Consider the following 27,847-nt stretch of genomic DNA (forward strand, 5'->3'; position numbering starts at 1 on the left):
AAGATTATAACAATCAGGAATTGTACTTTCGACACAACAGGGAAACTAAAAGGTGAAAAGAAATTAAACAAGAAGAGATAAATAAGAAATGTGACAGCAAAACAGCAGAGCAGAAGGACTGGCTAGAAATATGGCCCAAATAAGCATTCATTATACAAACACATTTGAGTACAGATTTACACAGGATATACGGGACAGAAACAGACAATTCAGCCCAACCAGTCCACACTGGAGTTTATTCTTCTTTCAAACTCCGCCCATCTTTCCACATCTAAATCCACCATATCCCTCTATTCCCCTTTTCCCTGATACACCGGTCTATAGCATCCCATTAAATGCATCTATACTATTCGCTTCAACCATTTTCTGTGGTATATTCTCATCAGGCTTTGGGCAAAGAAGAATCTTCTCAATTCCCTATTGGATTTCTTGGTGACAACTTTATATCAATACCATCTAGTTGTGCTCTTCCCCACAAAAGGAAACCTTCTCCTGTCTCCTCAAAAGATCTCTACTGGTTAAATCTTAGCCTTCCTTTTTCAAGAGTAGAGATCCAGACTGCCAATCCTTTCCTGACATGCACATCCACACATTTCTTTGCACCACCTCTTTGTCCCTTTTATAAAGGGTTCCAGAACCACATTTGTATATTCAGTCTGAGCAAGATAGAGGTTTAGCATTACTTTCCTCCTTTTCAATTATAGATCTCTAAAGATTAAAAAAGAAGCATTGTTTCTAAAACAAATTAATGTGATACACAATCAGTTTATACCCCGAAGAACTCTACGTGTCAATAAAGCCACGTAGAGGTGGGTATAGGACTAAAAGTACACAAAAATGAAAAAGCTCAGATCCTGGTGTTTGGAAAAGATGCAAAGAATTGCAAAGGGTGACAAAAGATAGTAAGAACTACAAACAGGTTGTGTGAAAGGAAACTTGCAAGGGATATAGTATTATTTTAATTATAGTTATATTAGGAAAAGAGAGTGTTCAGGAAAAAGTGGAAAAGTTGATGAATTACTTTGCAACAGTATTTACATTAAAAGAGGTCAGTATGCCAGAAATCACAAGGAAACTAATGCTGGATCAAGGACAGGGACTCATCAAAATTAACACCAGTGATGAAAAAAATAATTACATTAAATAATGACAAATCCCCATGATCAGATGGTTTCCATTCTAGTGTTTTAAGTCTTCCAAAGTTCATTTGTCTCAGGAATCATTCCTTTTAGGTTATGAAATTGTTCGTGTCAACTATTATTTAACCGAGGGTAACAAAAAGAAAGATTTTCAGCTTGCATTTACCATCAGAAAGAAAGGTGGCATGGTGAAACATCTTGAAAGAATCAGGAAACACAGTTCTCTGGCGAGATCATATTTCCCACATTAACTTGCACTTCATTGGGTATCATCACATGGTTCATACCCACAAGGGGCAAGAACCTCATTTTAATCCCATAACCGTGCCTCCCTTGCCACATGATCCCCCTCACTGAATATTCATACCTTGTCAGCGCAATGTCACGTTGGCGAGGTTTCCAACAGCTTTCTAAAAAAACAGATTCAGTCAAGCAGATCCCTCTGGGATGGAGAGGTAAGTATAACACCACCATCCCACCCGATGTCGGGCAGTACCCAAATAAAATTTCAACCTGGCCCTGCCAAACTGGCAGCACCAACCTGTGCAGGGGCAGTGCTAATGTCAGACCCTCGTGGGAGACCCATAGGAGGGTGTTTACGCTTATGTGCGGTGGAGGGGGCGGGGGGAAAGAATGGTCAATGAGGGAGGAACACAGGCTTGAGGAGGGTGTAAACCTTGCGAAACCCACGCGGTGGTGGTGCGGTGGATGAGCCCCCACCGATCGTCCGTAAAGTGGTTGGGGGGGGGGGGGGGGGGGGAAGAGAATCGGTCCTGATGATTGTGCTAGGGTGGGGATGGAAGAGTCCCCAGTACCTCTGTGGTGAAGGAGGAGGGAGGGGGTGAGAAGAGAGAGAACAAAAGTGTTCAACTTCATTGCTGATCGGGGTGGCCTTTAAAGTTGGTTCTCCTATCTCTGTTGGCTCTATCAGGCCCGACCCTCTGGTGACACTGTACACCACGCCCACTCTGTTCCCCCCACCCCCACGATCTTGAGATAAAACTGGTCTCTGCAACTGGAGAGCTTCATGCTGTTTTCTGTCTCAACCTGACACTACGGAAATATATGGTACGCTTCCTCCCAGTGTGACAAAACACCATGAAAATTCTAAGCTGATCAGAGAGGGTCAACTTTAAAGGCTAGGTCATGCCTGATGTACGCGATTAAATTTTTCTGGAGGCGACTAAAGAAGTGTTCAGCGAAATGTCTATGAAATGTCTCTCAGAAGAGACTATTAATGTAGAAGTGCTGGGTTCCAATAACTGGTAATCAAGGGCCCCGTTTAAGTTGGGACAATCGGTTGTACCAAGATGCAACAGTGTGCGCAAACAAACATACAGATTGAACAGGCTAACGTTACATAACAATTTAAATAGGGTGAAATACGGACTAAGCTGGTGTTGGTGGTGCATAGCCCATCACGTCTCCATCACCCTCCCACCCCCACATTTTTGTCATTTAACGAAGGACAAAGGCCAGTTATAGACTAGATCGTTATGGAGTCCAGTTTGGGTTTAGTTTGGTCATACATCCTGAGCATACGATTGTACTAGTTGGCTGTTCTGTAGATGTTCCCAGGTTAGTTTCCCCGAGTGTGGACGACTCGGGGCATTCCTTTAGTGTACCCAGTGGGTGCAGGCTTGCCATGTAGGCCTCTGGAGGAGCTTCTATTTCCATGAGGGTTAGGGGCCTGTGTTGTAGGCTGGGTGACTGGGGTACTGTGATATCTGCTGGTGCTGGCTGTGATACCTTTAGCAGTTGACGCAGATTTTGCACACAGTGGGCACTGTCCAAAGCTACCACATAACTGTTCAACTGCGGAGCATCGATGTGTACCACTGCCAGTTTGTTGTTACTGCGAGTGAATGAATACTGGCACTTTGACCAGGTGTAAGAGGGCCTAGTCTCTGGACATCTTTCTCTCTCTCCCCCTGTCAGCATTCCGCAGGGACTGTTCCCTCTGGGATACCCTGGTTCACTCCTCCTTCACACCCAACACCTCACTTTCTTCTCACGGCACCTTCCCATGCAGAAGGGCAATACCTGCCCTTTACCTCCTCTCTGCTCACCATCCAAGGGCCTAAACACTCTTTTCAAATGAGGCAACTCCTCACGTGCACCTCCTTCAACTGGTCCATTGCATTCGCTACTCCAAATGTGGTCTACTTTATATTGGCGAGAATAACACAGATGAGGTGATTGCTTTGCAAAGCATCCTCAGTCCCTCCACAAGCAAGGCCCAGACCTTCCTATTGCTTTCCATTTCAACTCACCGACCTGCTCTCATGTCCACATGTCCATTCTTGACTTGCTACAATGTTCCAGTGAACTCAGGGGCAAGCTGGAGGAACGGCACCTTAAAAGGACTTGGACAGGCTAGGAGAGTGGGCAAAGAAGTGACAGATGGAATACAATGTGGAAAAGTGTGAGGTTATGCACTTTGGAAGGAGAAATGGAGGCATAGACTATTTTCTAAATGGGGAGATGCTTAGGAATTCAGAAGCACAAAGAGTCTTGGGAGTCCTTGTTCATGATTCTCTTAAGGTTAAGGTGCAGGTTAAGTCGGCAGTTAGGAAGGCAAATGCAATGTTACCATTCATGTCGAGAGTGCTAGAATACAAGACCAGGGATGTACTTCTGAGGCTACATAAGGCTCTGATCAGACCCCATTTGGAGTACTGTGAGCAGTTTTGGGCCCTGCATCAAAGGAAGGATGCTTTGGCCTTGGAAAGGGTCCAGAGGAGGTTCACAAGAATGATCCTTGAAATTAAGAGCTTGTCGTATAGGGAACGGTTGAGGACTCTGGGTCTGTACCCGTTGAAGTTTAGAAAGATGAGAGGGGATCTTATTGAAACTTACAGGATACTGCGAGGCCTGGATAGAGTGGACGTGGAGAGGATGTTTCCACTTGTAGGAAAAACTAGACGCAGAGGTCACAATCTGAGAATAAGGGGGCGATTCTTTAAAACAGAGATGAGGAGGAATTTCTTCAGCCAGAGGGTGGTGAATCTGTGCAACTCTTTGCCGCAGAAGGCTGTGGAGGCCAAATCACTGTCTTTAAGGCAGAGCTAGATCGGTTGTTGATTAATAAGGGGATCAGGGATTATGGGGAGAAGGCAGGAGAATGGGGATGAGAAAAATAACAGACATGATTGAATGGCAGAGCAAACTCCATGGGCTGAGTGGCCTAATTCTGCTCCTATGTCTTATGGTCTTATGATCCATTTTTCTCTCATCATGGTCTCCCCACCCCATCTGTTCCCTGTTCCAAGTTGTCCTTTGATACACTGCTTACCTCTGATCTGCCATTTACACATTCTGATCTCTTAATGTGCCACTATCAGCACTCTTCTTAGTCATTAGCACTAACAGTTAATTCCCTTTGTCCACAACATCTTTGTCAATTGCCACCTATCATTGGCCTTCTATCCAGCCTCACTGCTCCATGCTCCCCCTCCGGCAGTACGACAGTATAAATCTCATCCTATTTCCAGTTCTCTTTAGCTTTGACAAAGAGTCATCCAGACTTGAGACATTAGCTCTATTCTCTCTCCACAAATGCTGTCAGACCTGCTGAGATTGTTCAGCATTTTCGTTTTTTAATTCAAACTTCGCGACTGCCTCATCTTTTTTGATTTGCCTGATAATCCAGGAGCGCAATCGATGCGCCACTCCTTTTAAAACGTTGCCCAGTAGTCCACAAAGTTTTTATCGAACATGATGAAATAAAGTCCTTGAGCCGCACTGCCATCTCCTGACACCATGTAGAAGTTGGGTTCCAAGTGTTGGAACAACAATACTTTATTCAGTACTAAACCCAGTATTCTCCAACATTCCATCGGAGCCTGAATTAAGAGGGAAAATGCCCCATATGACGGACAGTCTTAAGTGAATGAAGGACTAAAACAGATTTCTACCAGTAAAATTGGGCCATAAACTAGGTATCTGGAATGCGAGGCTTACAAACTATATTTAGAAAAAAGGGGCCTCACGGTAGCATGGTGGTTAGCATCAATGCTTCACAGCTCCAGGGTCCCAGGTTCGATTCCCGGCTGGGTCACTGTCTGTGTGGAGTCTGCACGTCCTCCCCGTGTGTGCGTGGGTTTCCTCCGGGTGCTCCGGTTTCCTCCCACAGTCCAAAGATGTGCGGGTTAGGTGGATTGGCCATGCTAAATTTGCCCGTAGTGTAAGGTTAATGGGGGGATTGTTGGGTTATGGGTATATGGGTTACGTGGGTTTAAGTAGGGTGATCATTGTTCGGCACAACATCGAGGGCCGAAGGGCCTGTTCTGTGCTGTACTGTTCTAAACTCTAAACTATGAGCAGCTATTGCATGCTTCTGTTCTGCCCGCACTCCGGGGAGAGCTACACTTCCGTCACTTGATCCTTTAAGTACCCATGTCCTCACATCATCACATGACCACACAGTGTACAGTTAACTAAAGTTGAAGCCTAAGGAATCAAAGCCAAGTTATTGACCTGCTTCGAAAATTGGCTAAGCAGCTGGAAAAAGAAGAAAGCAATAATAGGCATATATTGACCTTAGAGAGGCTGCAGCCGAGGTTTACCAGAATGAAACTTGGATTCGAAGGGTTAAAACACGAGGAGAGATTACCCAAATGAGGATTATAGTCCCTTCGGACAGCTATAACCCTGCTGAAAGGAAGTCTGTTGGGGGCATGGAATAGCACATGGGAAACTCAGAAAAGTATGATGTGCCCATCAGTGGCTTTTTAACACAACTACTGCATTATCATATCATTTCAGGTTTTTCTGACAAAAGTGGCATCAGCAGGGGTGAGTGATGCCAATACCCATGATAAGATTTAAATTCCATATTTAAAAGAAAATTCTAAACATGGAAGTTAAAGCATTGGAGATGGGAATGAGACCGAAAATAATTTCTGGGGCATAGAAGATAGAATGTCAAAGGCTGCTTCAGAATTGCCTCCTTCATGCTTTTGAGGGCTCCAAGGACATGATGTTTGCTATGACCCGCCAATGGTTGGGACGCATGTCCTACATACCTGTCACCGCACTGAAATTAAAATGCCAGAATACGCATTTCTTTCTTCTTTTAGTCTAATATTATCCTTAACATTCCTATTAATCAAAAAATTGATCTTTCTTGTTGGTTTTTGTTTTGCAATCGGATGTTGTTGAACATTTTGAATTGTTTCTTTTTATATTTCCCACCGTTTATTTATCCAGATGCGGTTTAGTCTATTTGTCCAATCAACCTTAGCCAGCTCTCCCATCATGCCTATATAATTGGGTTTAAGTTTAAGATTCTTACTTGGGAATGCAGTTTGTCACTTTCAAAATTAGTATGGAATTTGTTATTACGAACACTTTTTCTAAGCGAATGGGATTCATTAATGTAAATTAGTATAAACCCTGCCTCATTCCAGTGCTCGATCTAAAATACATTTATTCCGATTTAGTTCCACAATTGTTCCAGGAAACTGTCATGAAAGCATTCTATACACTCATCCCCCAGACCACCCTTGCCAATTTGATTTGTCAATCTACATGAAGATGACAGTCCCCCACAATTATTACTGGGCCTTTGTTACAAGCTCCTATTATTTCTTGTTTAATGCTCTTGTCCAACAGTATAACAACTGTTAGGGGGCCTATAAACTACTCCCATCAGTGTTTACTTTCTGGTCTTCTGAGCAAAGATTTTTTTCTCACTGTCATCTTTTACTGTCGGGCAACTCTTATTTTTCCACTCTGTTGGTCTTTTCAAAATGTTGTGTATTATCGAAAATGTATTTCTCATCCTTGGTCACCTTTTTTTAAATATTCATCCACGGGATGTGGGTGCCACTGGCTAGGCCAATGGTGGTGAGCTGCCTCCTTGAACCACTGCAGTCTATTTGGTATAGTTACACCCACAGTGCTGTTAGGAAGGGGGGTTCCAGGATTTTGAAACAGCAACAGTGAAGGAACACGATATAGTTTTACATCAGGATGGTATGTGACTTGGAGAAACATTTGCAGGTAGTGGTATTTCCATGTATCTGTTGCTCTTGTCCTTGTAGGTGGTAGAGGTCGTGTGTTTAGAAGGTGCTGACAAAGGCGGCTTGGGGAGTTGCTGCACTGCATCTTGTAGATGATGGCCCTGGTGATACCCAAACTGAGCATCAGTGAGCAGGTTATTCATAGAACATAGGGAGAATGGTGCAAACTCCACATGGACAGTGACCTGGGGCCGGGTCCTCAGCGTTATGAGGCAATAGTGCTAACCACTGTGCCACCGTGCCGCTCCAGGTTATTGCTGAGTAAGTGCATCTTGAGAGCATTGTTGACGACACTTTCCATCACTTTTCTGATGATCGAGAGTAGGCCAATGATGGGGTAATTGGTCAGGTTGGATTTGTCCTGCTTTTTGTGGACAGGACATACCTGGGCAATTTTCCATATCATCAGGTAGATGCCAGTGTTTTAGCTATACTGGAACAGCTTAACGAGGGGTGCAGCTAGTTCTGAAGCACAAGTCATTTGTGGAATGTTGTTAGGGACAATAACCTTTACAGTATCCAGTGTCTTCAGCCATTTCTTGATATCACATGAGGTGACCCAAATAGGTTGAAAATTGATAATATGATGCTGGGGACCTCCGGAGGAGGCTGAGATGGATCATCCACTTGGTACATCTGGCTGAAGATTGTTCCAAATGCTTCAGCTTTGTCTTTCGCACTGATATCCTGAGTTCCCTGCCATCAAGAATGGGGATATTTGTGGAACCTCCTCCTCAAGTTAAGTTGTTTAATTGACTTGCACCATTCACAACTGGATTTGGCAGCACTGCAGAATTTAGATCTGATCTGTTGGTTGTGGAATTGCTTATCTCTGTCTATCATATGCGGTTTCCCCTGTTTGGCATGCAAGTAGTTCTCTGATGTAGCTTCACCAGGTTGAGACTTGTATGCCTGACACTGTGCCTGGCACGGTGGTGCAGTGGTTAGCACTGTTGCTTCAGAGTGCTGAGAACCCGGGTTTGATCCCGGCCCTAGGTCACTGTCTGTGTGGCGTTTGCATATTTTCCCTGTGCCTGCGTTGGTCTCACCCCCAAAACCCAAAAGATGTGCAGGGGAGGTGGATTGGTCATGCTAAATTTTCCTTTAATTGGGAAAAATAATTGAGTACTCTAAATTTAATTTAAAAATGTTTTGAATAGTTAGATCGATTTGAAATCTATCCAATTTAGCATGTTAGTAAGTACCATACAACACAATAGAGGGTATCCTTAATGTGAAAGCATGACTTTGTCTCCACAAGGACAGTGATGGTCACTCCTACCAATACTACCCATGTCTCTGCAATGGCAATTAAAACTAAACCAGTTATGTCAATTTATGCCACTGGCTTATCTATCTTGTTGTGAACGTTTAACACATTCAGATAAAGAAGCTTTAATTTTTTTTACAACTAAAATTTACATGGGCCTTAATCACTGATGCACTATTATCGTTAAATTCTGTCCCTTCCTCACCTACTCCGCTGGATTCGATCTCCACCTCAAGACCTTGTCGTTCTTAATCTTGCCTCGCTGTGTTACTAAACATGAAGGCAACCGACCATTGGTCAGTGAGGAGAGTGAATCGCCTGCCAGCCAGGTAATGCCTCCAATGTCACACAGCTTCCACAATGGCTTGAGCTTCCTTTTCGACAGAGGAGTGCCGAATTTCGGAAGCATGGAGGGTACGGAAGAAGAAAGTCTGCCCGCCTGGTTGAGGGTGCCAGCCAGAGCCAAGTCCGATGCGTCGCTCTCCACCTGAAATGGGAGGGACTCATCGACTGCGTGCATCATGGCTTTGGCAATGTCCGCCTTGATGTGGTTGAAAGCCCGGCGGGCCTCAGCCGTCAGGGGGAAAGTGGTGGACTTGATGAGTGGGCGGGCCTTGTCCGCATAATTAGGGACCCACTGGGCGTAATATGAGAAGAATCCCAGGCATCGCTTCAGAGCCTTGGGACAGTGAGGGAGGGGGAGATCCAGGAGGGGGCGCATGCGATCGGGGTCCGGCCCCAGGACTCCATTTTCCACAACGTAGCGAAGAATGGCTTGGCGGGTTGTGCGGAAAACGCATTTCTCCTTAATATAGGTACGGTTAAGGAGTTTAGCGGTGTGGAGGAATTTCTGGAGATTCGCGTTGTGGTCCTGCTGGTCATGGCCGCAGATGGTGACATTATTCAGGTTGCCTTCATGTTTAGTAACACAGTGAGGCAAGATTAAGAACGACAAGATCTTGCGGTGGAGGATCGAACTCTCCACCTATAACTACGAGATCTTGCATCGCCCTGGGAAGCTCAATGAGCCCCCAGATATCCTGTCCCTTGGTACATGTGCCAGCGCACAAGGAAACTGACGTGGCCCGCAGCTCGTACTGGTCAACCATTCGGTCCATCTCTCGCTGGGAGATCGAGACCCCATTGGTGACGCCGAAGGGAACCCTAAGGAAATGGTAGAGGCGGCCATCTGCTTCGATTGCAGTGTAGTGCCGGTCCTCCGGGTGGATGGGGAGCTGGTGGTACGTGGATTTCAAGTGGAGAAGATACGATACTGCGCAATCTGGTTGACCATGTCCGATATGCGGGGAAGTGGGTATGCATCAAGCTGCATGTACCGGTTGATCGTCTGACTGTAGTCTCCCCGGTGCTTCTCCCCAGTTTTAACGACCACCACTTGAGCTCTCCAGGGGCTGTTACTGGCCTCAAGGACCCCCTCCCGCAGAAGTCGTTGGACCTCGGACCTGATAAAGATCCTATCCTGGGCACTGTACCGTCTGCTCCTCGTGGCGACGGGCTTACAGCCGGGGTGATATTCGCGAAGAGCGAGGGTGGATCAACCTTAAGGGTCGTAAGGCCACAGACGGTGGGGGGGGGGGGGGGGGGGGGCAGGGGTTCGCCAAACTTTAGGGTGAAGCTCTGGAGGTGGCACTGGAAATCGAGACCCAGTAACAAGGCAAGCGCAGAGATGGGGGAGGACGTAGAGTCGGAAGTTACTGTACTCTACGCCCTGTACCGAGAGGGCCATCACGCAGTACCCCAGGATCTGTATGGAGTGGGACCCGGAGGCCAGGGAGATTTTCTGGATCACGAGTGGATGAAACTCTACATGCTCCCAGAATCGAAGAGGCAGGTCGTCTCGTGCCCGTTGATCCGTACGGTCATTGTAGCGGTCGTGAGGCCGAGACTGGTCGAGGGTGATGGAGGCGAGCTGTGGGAGGGCCGGTCGGCGATGGCGGAGGTATCGGCGGGTCCAGCTGCCGGAAGCTTTACATCTAGCACAATAAATTGATGTACCATCAATGACCATGCGACGAATGGTGAACTATTGTGGCTTTATTGTGCTAGATGTAAAGCCTCCCTCACTTTCCCTAGCTGATTGGCGAAACCTCCCCGAACACGCTCTCTTGCCATGAACGATCTGGAAGAAGGAGCTGAGGGCATTGTTACTAAGTTTGCAGATGATAAAAAAGGTATGTAGAGGGACCGGTCGCATTGAGGAAGCAGGGAGGCTGCACAAGAACTTGGACAGGCTAGGAGAGTGGGCAAAGAAGTGGCAGATGGAATATAATGTGGTAAAGTGTAAGGTTATGTAACTTTGGTGGCATAGAGGAATAGATCGTTTTCTAAATGGAGAAAGGCTTCAGAAATCTGAAGCACAAAGGGACTAAGGAGACCTAGTTCAGATTCTTTAATGTTAACATGCAGGTTCATTTGGCAGTTAGGAAGGCAAATGCAATGTTAGCATTCATTTCAAGAGGGCTAGAATACAAGAACAGGGATGTACTGCTGATGCTGTATAAGCTCTAGTCAGAACCCATTTGGAATATTGTGAGCAGTTTTGGGTCCCGTACCTAAGGAAGGATGTGCTGGCCCGAGAGGAGGTCCAGAGGAGGTTCACAAGAATGGTCCCAGGAGTGAAAGACTTACCATATGAGGAGCGGCTGAGGACTCTGGGCCTGTACTCGATGGAGTTTAGAAGGATATTAGGGGATCTCATTAAAACTTACAGAATATTTGAGTGAACGTGGAGAGGATGTTTCCTCAAATAGGAGAGAATAGAACCCGAGGGCACAGCCACAGACTGAAGGGATGATCCTTTATAACTGAGATGAGGAGGGATTTCTTCAGCCAGGGAATGGTGAATCTGTGGAACATATTGCCTCAGAAGGCTGTGGAGACCAAGTCACTGAATACCTTTAAGACAGAGATAGATAGGTTCTTGATTTATAAGCGGATCAGGAGAGAGGGCAGGAGAAAGGAGATGAGAAACATATCAGCCATGATCGATGGGTTGTTCGTTGTTCTTTATATCTTACGGTCTTATGGTCTGTACCCTAGACCTTAGCTCACACATTTCTCTAATTTCTCTCTCATCTCCCTCTCTGAGCTAATCTTGTCTGAGACCCACCTTCTGCTTCTTGAACCCTATTCCCATCATACTGCTGACCACCCAATTTCTCTCCAAGTCCCCATGTTAATGGACATTCATGACAAAGGATCCAACTTTGGCCCCTTCCTATTTCTGAGCTTCATGCAGCCCTGCAGTGATATTAACTAAATATTATTAAGGCTAAAACCGTTGTCTTTAGTCCCTGCCATAAACTCTGTTCCAGGGCCATCAATTCCATTCCTCTCCCTCATTCGATCTGACCCAAGATGAACTTCCAACTGTATATCTGCTCCAACATCAAGAACACCTACTTCCACCTCCATACCATCACCTATCTCCGACCCTACCTCAGCCCTTCTACTGCCCCCATCCATGTCTTTATTACCTTGAGACTTGGCTCTTCCAATGTTCTCCTCGTCAGCCTCCCAAATTCCAACCGGTATAAACATGAGCTCATCCAAAACTCTGCTGCTTGGAACCTAACTTGTACCAAGTCCAATTCACTCATCCCCTCTATGCTCATTGGCCTACATTAGCACCCAGCCTCAATTTAAAGTAACCATCCTTGTTTTCAAATTTCTCTATAGCTTCGCCCTTCCCTATTTCAGTAACCTCCCGCAAACCTACGAGATCTCTGGGTACTTCCAATTCTGACCTATTGCGCATCCCCAATTTTCATCGTTCCACCACTGACAGCCATGCTTTCAGCTGTTTAAATTTTAATCAGCAGAATTCCCAATCTAAACCTCACTGCCTTTCCACCTCAGTCTCTTTCTATAAAACACTCCTTAAAATCTACCTTTTTGACCAAGCTTTTGGTCATCTGTCCTACCTTCTCAAGTTGGGAGGTGTCAAATTTTGTTTGATAACATTCCTGTGACATACCTTGGGATATTCTATGACACTGAAGACATTGTAAAAATGCAAGTTGTTGTTGTACATGTAGCATATTGATTTAAAAAGCCTTCTCGGATTCCCTCTTTCCTATTTTTATCCAGGTTTACACTTGAACAGACTCAGCCAATAGGCTGACAAATAATTAATTGAACCAGTTACCAGAGACTTTTGTTTATCCAGAAAGATATTCTGGCCTCAATCGCCAAAAGGCCATTTCTTAATACTTCCTCATCTCCTTTTCCATCATGTCCACCACCCTTTAAAATAAAATTATATCCAACTCCCTCCCAAACTTATTCTCAAACTTCTCTGCCACTGCCTTGCCGCAACAAAATCACAGTTTCATATCCCTACTATTTCCTCAACCTTTCTTCCCTTATCTTGAATATATAACCAGTCACTTCACCAAATTTGACTTGACCAGCTCAACCATTGTACTGCCTCAGCAATATTATCCTGCTCGTCTAGATCATCCTGAAACTTAAGGCACCCCACGCTCCTTTTCTCCTCTACAAGCTGGAACCTCAAATAGCATTCCCCAAACCACTCCATCATTATCTCTAATGCCAATTACAAAGAGCTTGTGAAGTTTTGTCTTTACTGTTACATCCATTAATCTTTTATGGAGCTCGTTTGTCCCTTTTCGTCCACTCCCTATACTTTGCACTCCCAGCATTTTGCAGTTTTGTTCCCACCATCCTTCCCAAGCACAATTAAAACTCAGTTCCAAATCACTTCACTCCATCGTCTGGCTTCATGCTTACAGACATTGTTATTGGCTCGCTTTACTGAGGTGCCTCAGCACTTCCTTTCAAAGTCCTTATCATCACTCACTTTCGTCAAAAGGCCTGCCGTTGACTCATTCCCTAAAATTACATCCTTTACCTCCCTCCAAGACCACTGGATGAATCATTGTTTTCAGCCTTTTTCCTCACAAAACATGCTATTTAAATTTCTTCACTCTAGCTTCTGCCCTGCACCCATCACAGAGCCAAATTAGTAAACGAAATAGGTAAAATGGATAAAGAAAAAATGCTCAGACATTAGGGGAGAGTTACAAGAGGTTAATAAAAACATTGTTGAAAAGATGAGTTTCAAGAAAGCTTTTAAAAGCAGAGGCAGGTGTCAAAGCATTTAGGAAAGATGTTTGAGTGCAACTGAAGGCTGTGCAGTCAGGGATACATTGAGAAAGAGAAATGCACAAAAGGCCAGAGTGAGAGATTAAGGGTGTGGGGAGAGGATAGATATAGCCGGAAGACGTTTCTGAAACACACTGGGAGAAGCTGTGAAGCAATTTGAAGATGACAGCATGAGTTTTAAGTTTAATGCAAGGGGCAGGGTGCCAAAGGAGGTTAATGAAAATATCTTCTATGACTGACTACAGTTCATCTCTCCTTTTCATCTCCCTGCTGTATTTGATATAGTCAATTACACCGTCCTCTCTGCTGCTTCCGTTCCTAACGGTCTGAAAGCGCTGAGCTCACCTTCAGTGCATTCAGCTCTGTAGTTCTTCAAGTATTAATTCTGTACTCTCTATTTCTCTCTACATGGTCCCAAGCAGCATCAAGATCATGGGCAGCAGCAGCGAGGAGTAGAGGAAAGAGACAGATTTTTGAAAAAAGGGCAGCACAATGGCGCAGTGATTAGCACCGCTGCCTCAAGGCACCGAGGTCCCAGGTTCGAACCCGGCTCTGGGTCACTGCCCATGTGGAGTTTTCACATTCTCCCCGTGTTTGCGTGGGTTTCGCCACCACAACCCAAAGATGTGCAGGCTAGGTGGATTAGCCACACTAAATTGCCCCTTAATTGGAAAAAATGAATTGGGTACTCTAAATTTAGTTTTAAAAAAGACACAGATATAAAGAGGAACAAACTGCGCCCCGAGAGCCAGATCAGGAGCAGGACCACAGCAGGGGCATGGGGATAAAAGGAATAATGACCTGAGACTTAAGAGCTGTGTCGGGAGTGGGACCAGACGTAAGACATGGGGATAAAAAGAGCAGCGGGGGCAGCATGGTGGCTCAGTGGGTTAGCCCTGTAGCCTCACGGCGCCGAGGTCCCAGGTTCGATCCCGGCTCTGGGTCACTGTCCGTGTGGAGTTTGCACATTCTCCCCGTGTTTGCGTGGGTTTCACCCCCACAACCCAAAGATGTGCAGGCTAGGTGGATTGGCCACGCTAAATTGCCCCTTAATTGGAAAAAATGAATTGAAAAAAAAAAAGAGCAGCGGAGGGAAAATCAAGAAGCAATGTCACATGGCAGCAGGTCAGTGATTAGTTGGTGAGTAATGCAGCAATTTCTTCTTCTCTAAGAAAGAGTTGTTGCTTAAAAAAAGTGCTGGGAAATATATCTGTATTTTCTCTTAATCAATATCTACAAATATTTGTTTCAGAAAATTAATTGAATTTATTCAGGTGTACCATCAAACAAATAAATAAGACAACAAGAGGTGACAGGACAGACTACGTGACAAGACCGGAGTATTTAAGAGTTTGTGGACAGTGAGGCAGTCACTCAACCTCAGAGTTATACTTATAACTGGAGCACAGTCACATCTCAGGTTCAAGAAAAGTGGGTGTGACTATTTGGAAGCAGGAATTTATAAGCGAGATAGAGCAATAATGATCTGATCCAACAAGCATGATGTGCAAGTTACCTGCAAGAACAAGGCAAAAGATTGCAGGGAGGACAACCACAATGCAAGCCAAAGCTGTGTGGCTCAGAAGGCAGTGCAAGGGCATATTAGAAATCTGGTAGTGATAGGGGATTTCATAATTAGGGAAAAGATAGCATCCTCTGTAACCAGGAACAAGAATCCAAATGCCTACCAAGTGCCAGGATGAGTTATCTCAAGATGGCTGCGGACAAATTTAGAAACAGAGGGGGATAAACAAGTTGTTGTGGCCCATGTTAGAACAAACAACCTAAGAAAGAACAGAGGAGGTGGCCCTGCTGAGGCAATAATCATGAGTTAGGCACTAAATTAGAAAGCAGGACCTCACGTATGATTATCTCTGGATTATTGCCCAAACCATGTGCAAATTCACATTGAAACAAACAATCAAATCAGATTTGACATATGACTAAACAGCTGGTGTAAGGTGTTCCTTCTCATGGGACAAATGCACTATTATTTAAACTAAATTATAAAGGAGCATAAAACAAAATAGAAAAATATTTCTACCCTCCTTAATATAATCTAAACTAGCAGAAGTAAAAGTAAAGGGAGTAATTTAAGGCTAAGCAAAATATATAATTAAATAAAATGATTAATTATAACACACTAAGGATGGCAAAACAGGTGACGGGTCACAGCTGCAATGTTGCCTGCCTGATGTAGGGTTCGGGGCACCTGCTTGCGTTGGAGAGGAACTCGCAATGGGAGGGGGACCCAGTTGCCATGGTCTATGTAGATACCAACATAGGCAGGATGAGGAAGGAGGTTCTGTATAGTCAATATGAAGACGTAGGCACTAAATTAAGAAGCAGAACCTTAAAGGTCTAGATTATTACCCGAGCCACATAGAAATTTGCATAGGGCAACTCAGGGATGACTCAAAGACTGGTGTGGGAGAAGTGGGTTCCGGTTCGTTGGGGCACTGGCACCAGTACTGGGGAAAGTGGGATCAGTATCGTCGGGACGGTCTACATCCGAACCACACTGGGACTGATGTCTTTGCGAGTCACATAACTAGGGAAGTAGAGAGGGTTTTAAACTAAATAGTGTGGGCATGGGATCAAATGTGGGAAGGTGGGGTAAATCAAAGAGCAGAGACAAGGCAAAAGAGAAAGATATTATTACAGGAAATAAAAACAGACCCATGACAGGAAGGGATAGAAAGTACAAATCAAAGAGTAAATCAACAGAAGAACAAAAGGATAAAACAAAAAGCTCTGCATCTGAATGCACATAGCATTTGGGAAAAAAAACAGATGAACTAAGAGCACACACAGAAATAAATAAGTACGATTTGAGAGCCATTACGGAGAAATGGCTGCAGGATTGGCAAATTAGATGAAAAGATAGGTCGATAGAGATGCATGCAAATATTTGGAGGAGCATTCCAGAATGCACTGAACAGATACATTTCAACGAGTAAGAAAAAGTCCAAGGGACGAATCACCAACCATGATTAACTAGAAAGGTTAAAGACAGTATCAAACTTAAAGAAAAAGCATATAATGGTGCAAAGACAGGAGGCAGGTCGGAAGATTGGACGGAATATAAGTGACTAAAAGATTAATAAGGCGGGAAAAATTAGACTCCGAGAGAAAGCTAGCCAGAAATCTAAAAACAGAGTAAGAATTTTTATAAATGTTTTTAAAATTTAAATATTTAAATTTAATTAGCAGAAGGCCAATAGGCTTTTCGGGTCTGCACTGGCCCTGTGAAAGAGCACACTACCGAGGCCCAATCCCCCACCCTAGCCCATAACCCCACCTAGGGATAATTTTGCATGGCCAATCCACCTAACGAGCATATCTTTGGACTTCAGTATAGAGGACACAAGTAACGTCCCATTAATACCTTTATATCGGGAAATGGAAAGGAGGAGGAACTCAGGGAAATTACAATCACCAGGGAAGTGGTACTGAGTAAATTGTTGGATCTGTGGGCTGACAAGAGCCCTGTCTTGAGGGACTTCATCCTAGGGTCTTAATAGAAGTGAGATAGTGATACATTGGTTTTAATTTTCGAAAACATCCTATATTCGGGGAAGGACCATTAGATTGGAAGATAGCAAATGTAACTCCATTATTCAAAAAAGGAGAGAGTCAGAAAGCAGGAAACTACAGGTCAGTTGACTTAACATCTTTTGTAGGGAAAATGTTGGAAGCTATTCTTGAAGAAGTTATAGCAGGGCACTTGGTTAAGCCCAAGGTAATCAGGCAGAGTCAACATGGTTTTGTGGAAGGGAAATCATGTTTAACCAACCTTTTGAACTTCTTAAAGTAAGTAACCTGTGCTGTAGGTAAAGGGAAACTGTTAGATATACTGCACTTAGATTGCCAGAAGGCATTTGGTAAAATGCCACATCAAAGGCTATTTGTGGCAAATAAAAATCAATTTATAGGGAGTGTAACATATTTGCATGGAAAGATAATTGGCTGGCTAACAGGAAGCAGTGAGTAGCCATAAATGGATCATTTTCAGGTTGGCAAGATACAACGAGTCCCTCAGGGATCAGTGCTGCGACCTCAGCTATTTTCAATTTATATAAATGATTTGGATGCAAGGATTGAAGGGATAGTTGCCAAATTTGCTGATGATACAAATATAGAAGGAAAGTAAGTTGTGAAGAGGATGGAAGGAGGCTACAAAAAGATATAGACAGGTTAACTGAGTGGGCAAAGATCTGGAATATAATGTGGGAAAATATGAAATTGTCTATTTTGGCAGGAAGAATAGAAAAGCAGCAAATAATTTCTTTCAGCTAAATGCTTGAAAGATTGTAACCATCATTTTAGCCCCAATAATACATTCCTCACCTCTTCCACTAAATTGATCTTCCACTCTGACCACATGCTCAGTCTGAACCATATCTTGCAAAGCTTTGAGCACTTGCTTATCCTGGAATTCTCACAATTGATTCGTCATCTAGGCTGCCTCCACCCCACTGCTGAATTCCTGATACAAATTTTTGTCACCGTGGTCTTCATTTTGCCAATATCCTCTTTTTTAACCTCCCACTGTCTCCAAATATAAACTACTCCAGAAAACTTGCATCCAATACTTTCTAAAACGCTACCATCCATTCCCCCACATCTTCAGTAACCTAAGTCACCTTGTTGTAATTTAATGGGCTGAATTTCAAACCTTTCCTCTTGTATTCAAATCCGTCCATGGCTGCTCCCTGTCTCAAAGACATTATCTAGCCAATGTCTTTTCCTGCATCCAGATCACTAATTTTTGGGCTTTGGGCATCCTCCCACCATCGTACCATTAATTCCAAGACTTTCAGCCACGTCAACCTCACATTCTAGTGCTCTTTCATAAATGCTTCACTTAGTTTCTCTGCCAGTCAATATTCACAAGGGTCCCACACACAAAATACATTTGAAAGCAACTGTCAAACTTAGTATTCAATGTAGAATTAGACACCAAAAAAGGGTTTAAGTGATATTACAGAAGTACATTTTCTAAGTACCAGACAGTAGAAGTGCACTTTGTATTGTAAGTACAGGGCAATAAGCACGACTTTCGGCAATAAACACAATATAGCTACAGTGATTTTACTGTCCCACCATATTCTCTTTAAAAACACACACTTATTTCATTTGATCTATTTGGTGCTTTTTTTTGGATTGAAGAATATTGTCTAAATTTCTAAAATATATTAGAAATTTACAATAACAGATATATTATGAGGCCATGTGGAAAAGCTGCAGGTCTTTCAATCCCCAAAAGTGCTATTAAACGATACTAATGAACATAAATGTCCTGTATGAACATAGAACATACAGTGCAGGAGGCCATTCGGCTCATCGAGTCTGCACCGACCCACTTAAGCCCTCACTTCCACCTGGAAACCCAATAACCCCTCCCAAATTTTTTGTTCACTATGGGCAATTTATCATGGCCAATCCACCTAACCTGCACGTCTTTGGACTGTGGGAGGAAACCCACACAGACACGGGGAGAACGTGCAGACTCCGCACAGACAGTGACCCAGCGGGGAATCGAACCTGGGACCCTGGCACTGTGAAGCCACAATGCCGGGTTTGCATATTTGGAATCCAATCTCTAGTTGGTATGGGACCCGAATGAAGTACTAATCAGCAATCTCATTCAGAGGTCATAGAAATGCTATTGTAGGAAACAGTAAAAGTTGAACTGCTTTAGAATTGAATTATTTTATGAGGTTGCAATTCAGGGACACTGTGGGGTGCAGAAGTTCAAACCTTAAGCTGTGGTTGCCCTGGAAATGCATGGGTGAAACATGGGTGACCAACCTGCACTTATTATAAAGGTGTCCTTGTGTCTTCTGACTGTAAAGTCAAACCAAAATTTGTGCATTTTTGTTTTTTCCCAGATATTATTGAAATGTTTATTTGGACATTGTTGACCAGCAGCATGCACAGGATTGGTTGCTGACACAAACGTGAATTGAGCACATTTGAATGAAGCTATTGCGTTCTAATCCCCAGAATTAGTGCCCATCAAACTGATGCGTCAATTGATTTTTAATTTTTTTCTCATATAATTAGGTTTACATAATATCAAATTCTTAAGCATTAGCTATCATTATTTTCTTTACATGTACCTATGAACATCTATTTAGAACAAAACATAAGAGGCTGGCACACTGAAGCAAAATTGGGCATGGGATTCCCCTTAACACACTGCAGAAAATTCCAGCTGGTGAATCAGTTTGGTTAATGTCCCTGATATGGCCATATTCAAGGCACATTTACATAGAGACATAGAACAGTACAGCACAGAACAGGCCCTTCGGCCCTCGATGTTGTGCCGAGCCATGATCACCCTACTCAAACCCACGTATCCACCCTATACCCGTAACCTAACAACCCCCCCCCCCCCCCCCCCCCCCCCCCCCCCCTTAACCTTACTTTTTTAGGACACTACGGGCAATTTAGCATAGCCAATCCACCTAACCCGCACATCTTTGGACTGTGGGAGGAAACCGGAGCACCCGGAGGAAACCCACGCACACACGGGGAGGACGTGCAGACTCCGCACAGACAGTGACCCAGCCAGGAATCGAACCTGGGACCCTGGAGCTGTGAAGCATTTATGCTAACCACCATGCTACCGTGCTGCCCAAATGCCCATATGGCATTGTCTACTGAATAAAGAAAAAAAAAACGTCTAACTGAATATCGTACTTTGCTATGTAGCGAAATTGTTCCTTAATAATTCATACTAATTCAAATCATCAAAGTCATATCTATAACACCAGAAAGAAGTAGTTATCACTGATACCATAAACACATTGTATTGTCTACTTAAAACAAACAAAAATGTATTCCTCAAAGTAATTTCAACGTAATGCATTGACTCAATACAATAAATGCAACACTTTTCTGAGGTAAGGAGACAGAGATTTCATTATCAAAGTAGTTGCTCACATAAACCGTCATTAAAATATTTCTCTGGGATATTTGATGGCAACATCAGCTGCACGAGGAAGTATTCCTATTTTCTTAACAAGAAAGTCAATCAAATCACTGACAGAACAGATATTTTATATTAATTCATGGATGTGAGCGTAGCTGGTAAGATCTGCATTTATTGCCCATCCCTAATTGGTCCTGAGAAAGTAGTGGTAAGCTGCCTTCTTGAACTGCTATAGTCGCATGTGGTATAAGTACATTTCAGCAGTGAAGAAGCAAGTTCAAGGTTTTGTACCCAGAAATAGTTAAGGAATAGTGTTTTAGTTCCAGATCAAGATGGTGTGTGACTTGAAAAGAGAACTTGCAGGTGATGGTGTTCCCATCCATCTGCTGCCCTTGTTCTCCCAGGTGATACAGGTCACAGGTTTGAAGTTGCTGCAGTGCATCTTGCGGATGGTATACATGCTCCCATTGGGTGCCAATGGTGGAGCGAGTAAATGGTTAGGGTGATGAATGAAGTGCCATTCAAGCAAACTGTTTTGTCCTGGATGGTGTCTTCTTGAATGCTGTTGGAGCTGACTTTTGCAGAAAAGTGGGAAACATTCTGTCACACTCCTGACATGTGCCTTGTATGATGGACAGGCTTTGCTGGCGAGTCAGGAGGCGAGTTACTTGCTGCAGAATTCCCTTCCCCTGCCCTATAGCCACAATATATGACTGGTCCAATTATATTTCTAGTCAATTGTCACCCCCAGGATATTGATGATGAGGGTTTCAGCAATGGTAGTGCTGTTGAAAGTTAAGGGGAGATGGTTAAATGCTCTGTTGTTGAAGATGATCATTGCCTGGTGCGTGTGTGGCTCGTGTGTTTTGTCAACAGTTATAATTTTGACGTGCAATCCGTATGCTTTGTGGTCTCTGGATATTGAGTATCATGTTCCAGATAAGGGGGCTGTTTTGCACAGTGGTTAGCACAGTTGCTTCACCGCTCCAGGGTCCCAGGTTCGATTCCCGGCTTGCGTCACTGTCTGTGCGGAGTCTGCACGTTCTCCCCGTGTCTGCGTGGGTTTCCTCTGGGTGCTCCGGTTTCCTCCCCAAGATGTGCAGGTTAGGTGGATTGGTCATGATAAATTACCCTTAGTGTACAAAAAGGTTAGGTGGGGTTACTGGGTTACCGGGATAGGGTGGAGGCGTGGGCTTGAGTAGGGTACTCTTTCCAAGAGCCGGTGCAGACTTGATGGGCCAAATGGCTGCCTTCTGCTCTGTAAATTCTATGAAATTTATATAGGGCATTTCACAAGAGCATTATCAAACTAAATCGGAGAGTCATGTAAGATGTTAGGGCAGATGACTAAAAGCTTGGTTAAACAGTTATGCTTGAAGAATGAAAGCAAGAGAGGCAAATGGATTTCGGGAGAGATTTGCAAAGTTGAGGGCCTCGGCACCTACTGAAGACATGGCCAACAATGTTGGAGGAGCGATTAAAATAGGAGATGCGCAGAGGCTAGAATTGGAAAAACGCTGATATTCTGTGGGACGGGGGATGCAGGTTATACATCTACGGTGAGGTTACACAGGCAGGGATAGGTGAAATGACAAAGGATTCATAACAGGATGAAAATTCTAAAATTGAGGCATGTCTTGACCAGAAGCCAGTGAGCAGAGGAGTGATTAATGTACAGGGCTTGCTTCAATTTAAGGTACAAGAGATCTGGAGGACCTCAAGTTTATGAAAGTGTAAACATGTAAAGCCAGCCAGCAGTGGGTTGGAACGGTCAATTCTGGAGGTAAAAAAAATATGGAAAAAGATTTCAACAACAAATGTGCTTATGCAGGTGTGGAGTAAAGTAATATTACGGAGGCGGAAATAGGCGCTCTGCATGATGGCGCAGATTTGTAGTCAGAAGTTCATCTAATTATCAAATTCAGTAAAAGTTTACAAGAAATCTAGTTCCGCCTCAGTCAGCTATCATGAGAAGGATGGATTGCTGGCTACAGAACCAAGTTGGTCAATGGCTTCTGTCTTCCCATATTTAGTTGGTAGCAACTTCTACTCCTCCAAACTGGACAAATAATCTAACAATTTAGAGATAGTGGAGGGAGGGATAAACAAGGTGGTGGTGACATAAAACTGGATGGTGTCAGTGTACAGATGATGTCACTGAGGGGCCGCATGCAGTTGAGAAGTGGGGGCGGGGGCTGGGGTGGAAAGCAAATCGATCATTGGGAGACACCAGATACCAGAGATTATACTGCAGGAGCGAAAAGAGAAGCCATTATAGGTGCTTCATTGAGTACAACTGGAGAGACAACATGGAAACAAAGCAATGCAAAGCTATTCATCTGGATGATAAAAGAAAGACACTGGAGGATGGTATGGTCAACCATGTTAAAGGCTGCAGGCAAGTCAAAAGGTAACAAAGGCAGATTTTAATGGGAGAGCCTGAGCAAGAGAGAACTGTTAATAATATGGGATCAGAAAGGAGAAGTTAAATGATCAGAACTCTAGTGAGAATGGACACAAGAGAACAAGGACCCTTGGGTAGGGAATGAAGGATGAAAGCAGCAAAACCAAGGTGAAAATTCAGGGTCAGGGTAAAGGCAGAAGAGGCTGGGGGTTAGAGGTGGTGGGAAGAGCAGCAGAAGCAGCTATACATGGGGCCAGATTTTCATCTCCCAAAAGAGGTGAAAATCAGATTGCAAAACGTTGGAACTTTTTTTGCCGGAAAAGTAATTTTCCTCTACCTTCCCAATCTCACGTAATTTTCATGTGGTCTTTGCATGGGTTGGGTAGGCCTTTGGCGCAAATGCACATTTTCTGATGTCGGGTAGCCATGGTGAGGACCATAGGAAATTTACATTTTGAGCCTTTTCATTGCTGGTGAGAGTTTTTGAAGGCTGGTGAATATATATCACATTGGAAAGTTTGTGACCACTGGGAAAATCCTGCTGAGGATTCAGCAACATTCTATATGGCAAGTGTAAAATGTTTTCACACTTCTAATGTCACTGTCAAATACTATATTGTGACAGAGATCTGTTTTTAAAGCAGTGATTCATCATAGGGCTTGGTTCTGCAAAGATAAGTTAACCAATACATTGACCACAATTTTACAAGGGTTGACATGCATTACAGTACTTTTTCCATTGAAAGAAGTTCCACAATGTATTGAAAAATGTCAAACACTCCTTGGCATATCTGACATTGTAATTTAAATGCACAGATAACGCGAACTGAAAGATCACCCCCTGACCTTGAAAGATATAAAATATCCAAGCACCTGCTCCCTCCCGCCCGCCCGCCCCCCCACCCCCCCAACCCCCCACCACCACCAACAGACAATGGACTTTGAAATGCAGAATGCCCAATCTATTTTTCAATTTCAGTCTTGGAGTTACAAGAGCTAATGTTTTTGATAGCTGTGGCAATTATGAACACTTGGTTGAGTTCCAAAAGCTGTTGCGGGCTGCTGTAAAAGGTTGTATAAATATTCTCTGTCTTTGCTATGGCTTCAGAGTATATGGCTATTTGTTTACATAACTTAATAGCTACTTAAAGGAATAACATTTTTTCCCCAATGGAGAAAGGGATTTTTGCAGTATCAGTGGCAGGGTGTTTGAATGAGATTTATTAGATTGTCACAGAATTGTTCTCGTTCTTCAACGGCAAACATATTAGCATTGCTTTGCAGAGCTCCTGAGGTTCTACAGAGTGGATACCGGGTGAGTAGCTATGCAGGATACATGGGGGCATGGGGGGGGCATCTAATGGGATATGGAGGAGGTATGGAGTGGCATAGATTCTTTTTTAAATTATTTGTGAGAAATGAGCATCACTGGCCATGCCAGAATTTATAGCCCACCCCTAATTCCCTTCGAGAAGGTGGTGGTAAGCTACAGTCCTTGTGATGTAACTATATCCACAATGCTGTTGGGGCAGGATTTTGACCCACTGACAGTGAAGAAACGGCAATACAGTACCGAGTCAGTATGGCGAGGGACTTGACGGGGAAACTTCCTGATGGTAGTATTCCCACGTGTCTGCTACTTTTGTCCTTCTAGATGGTAGTGGTCATGCATTTGGAAGGTGCTACCTTAGGAGCACGTGTCAAGTTCAGCCCTTTTGTCCCTCTTTGGATTAAGGCTGACATGAGGTCAGGAACCGAGTGGAAGCCAAACCGAGCGTCAGTGAGCAGATTATTGCTAAGCAAGTGCAGCTTGATAGCACTGTTGGTGATCCCTTCCATCACTTTACTGATTATAGAGTAGACTGATTTGGCTGTAATTGGCCAGATTTAATTTGTCCTGCTTTTTGTGCGCAGGGCATAGCTGGGCAAATGTCCACACTGCCGGGTGGGTACTAGTGTTACAGCTGTGCTGCAGCAGCTTGGGCAAGGGGTCCAGTAAGTTCTGGAGAACAAGCCTTCAGTATTATTCTCAAAATATTCTCCAGGTAACTTCCGTTGATGGCCACGATTGATCGGTCACACATAAAGTGGCTACTGCTTGGAGGCTCTTGATTTTGGCACATTCTACCCGGTTAATGGGTGCTTTGTTTGTAAAAAGTGAAAAAGAATTGGAGGGAATCGGTTTCTCCTCCTAAGTGGAATGTCGGGGTGTTACAAAACCCAGCAAAATTTGAGTAAAGCCTTGGTTCAAGAGGTGGAGGATGCGCATGGCGCAGTAACTGAGAGCATGGCAAGACATCATTATTAATGCCAAGACATGGCATTATTAATGCTTATCCCACTGCTGTATGGAGCAGTCGATGGAATTGATCAAGGGGGAGTTCAGGCACCATCAGCAAGAGAGGCAAGGGGACTGGTCCAAGGCAATTGAAGGAGCAGTAGGCACTCTTCGTGTGACTTGGAAACGGGTGGAGAAGCATTTGGAGTTGCAAGGTGCGAAGATCTTCGACAAGGCCACGGAGGTGGATCGGGCCCACCGGTTGCCGCAACAGAGCCCAAGATGTAGGGAGCTGCCATGGGCGGTGATCATCCAGATGCACAGATTTCAGGAAACGGAGAGGATTCTGAGGTGGGTGAAGTCAACGCGAGACTGTGGCTGTCAGGGTGAGCGGATTTGGATCTACCAGCACTTTGGGGTCAATCTGGCCGAACAGTGGGCGGGTTTTAACAGGGCCACGATGACGCTCTTTCGGAGCAAGATTCGGTTTGGGGTGTTGTATCCGACCAAACTCTGGGTGACTTTCAAGGGCAATGGACATTAGTTTACGACGCCGGAAAAGGCGAGTGACTTTATCAAGGAGCATGAGTTGGGGGAGGCCTAATGGTGGAAACTTTTTTGGTTTTGGTATGTATATACAAGTTTTGTAAGTGTTATTTTTTTTGCCCAAGTTGGTCTTCCTTTCATTTGGGTTGATGGGGGGATGCTTCCAAATCCTGTTTTTTTTGTCTCCTCCTCCCATTCTCCCCGGGTAGGTATCCCAATACCCGGTTGGGGTGTCATCCCTCAAGGTATGGATCCAGTTGAGGCTGCACTTTGGAGTGGGAGGTATGTCGGTACTGGCCCCAAATGGTGGGAATCAGAGGTTCATACCAGGAGAGATAGACAGGACATATAGGAGTTGGAATAGGAAAGGGGTAGAGCGGGTAGAAGGGAGGTTCGCAAGACTGAAAACGTTGCAGAAGGAGTTTTACTGTTGAGGGGGAATGAATTTAGGTACATACAGGTGCGGACTTTTGTACGCAAGAAGCTCCCCTCTTTCCCTCAGCTGTCAAAGAATACTCCACTGGATAAACTCTTGACTCAGGATGAGCTGGGGAAGGGAAGCTGCAGATAATTATGGGTAGTTGGAAACAGAGAAAGCACCAGTGGAGGAGATAAGAAGGAAATGGGAGGAGGTGCTGGGGAGGGGGGGTTGCTGGAGTGAAATTATGCACCGGGTGAATTTGACATCATCCTGTGGCAGGATAAGCCTGATACAGTTCAAGGTGGTGCACAGGGCCATATGATTCAGGCTCGCATGAGTGGGTTCTTTCCCAAGGCGGAGGACAAAATATGAGAGTTGCACAAGGGGGCCTGCGAATCATGTTCAAATGGTCTTGTCTTGCCCGAAGTTAGGGGGATTCTGGACATCGACTTTCCAGTGTCTTGATGATGGGGGTGAGGATGGAGCCATGTCCATTGGAGATGATTTTCGATGTTTTCAGAGCTGCCAGAGCTACTGGAGAGGAGGGGGTCCGACGTTGTGGCCTACGCCACTCTGATTGCCCGACAGTGAATCCTACTGGGATGGAGGTCGGAGGCACCGCCGAGGGTGTTGGCGTAGTTGGGGGATGTGGCGAAGTTCTAAAAATCAAGTTCACTCCCAGAGGGTCAGAGGAAGGACTTCATGTCAGATGGAGGCGGTTTCTGTCTTTACTCAAGGATCAGTTTGTCGCCAGTGGGTTGGGGGAGGAGAGATCAGTAAGGGGAGAAAAAGGAGAAAATGACAAACTGTTGTAATTTGGATGTATCTTTTGATGTCAGATTTGTTGATTGTGTTTGGAATAAAATATGTTTTTAAAAAAAGAATATTGTCCAGGCCCATAGCCTTTGCAATACCTAGTGCCTTGATATCGCGAGGAGTAATTGAATTGGCTGAAGACGGGCATCTGTGAAGCTGGAGACCTCCAGAGACAGAGACCATTTCCTCATGAATTCAAAACTTTCAACCATTGACTGCCTCCCTTTACCTTTTGAGAGCAGCATAATTTATTCATTTTCACCTATAAATGTTCTTGGTATCATCTCCTCAAATAGAATACTCTGCTAAAGGTCCCTTCAAGAAACTTGGTTTCTGCTTCTGTGACAAATATCATTTTCTACCTAACTCCCACCCCATTGGCTTAGAACTCTTAATAAAGACGTAGTCCATTGAAGACTTGGTTCCATGTCTGAAAAAGTGCTTCTGATGATATCCTCACATGCTGATTCCGAGACAGGATACATGTAAAAGCTTTTGCAACAAGAACTTGTATTTATACAGCATCTTAAACAACAAAAAAATCCTAAGTGCTTCACAGGAATGTTGTTTTTTTTGTTTTAGAAAACATTTTATTGAGGCATTAATAATTTTAACATTTTAACATATTAACATTATAAATAACAGAACGGTCCGACACACGCAAAAACCCCACGGCAACACACCCATCTTTCACCCCGCCCTAACTCCTAGCTACCTAAATATTAGATTCCTTGCCCTTATTCTCTACTTCCATGCTCCCCCCCCCACCCCCCACCTTCTGCTGACGGTCAGCTTTCCTTAAAGAAGTCGATGGACGGCTGCCACCTCTGAGCGAACCCTGTATTCAACCCCTTCAGGC

General features: G+C 44.3%; 1 protein-coding gene across 6 annotated transcripts in view; it reads right to left on the reverse strand.

Moving 5' to 3' along the window:
• The window catches only part of slc10a7 (solute carrier family 10 member 7), a 345,830-nt gene that overhangs the window by 287,832 nt on the left and 30,151 nt on the right, over window positions 1–27,847 (reverse strand). The gene's annotated exons all lie outside the window — the stretch shown is intronic.

Source organism: Scyliorhinus canicula, chromosome 3, assembly GCF_902713615.1.
Source record: "Scyliorhinus canicula chromosome 3, sScyCan1.1, whole genome shotgun sequence".
Taxonomy (NCBI): Eukaryota; Metazoa; Chordata; class Chondrichthyes; order Carcharhiniformes; family Scyliorhinidae; genus Scyliorhinus; species Scyliorhinus canicula.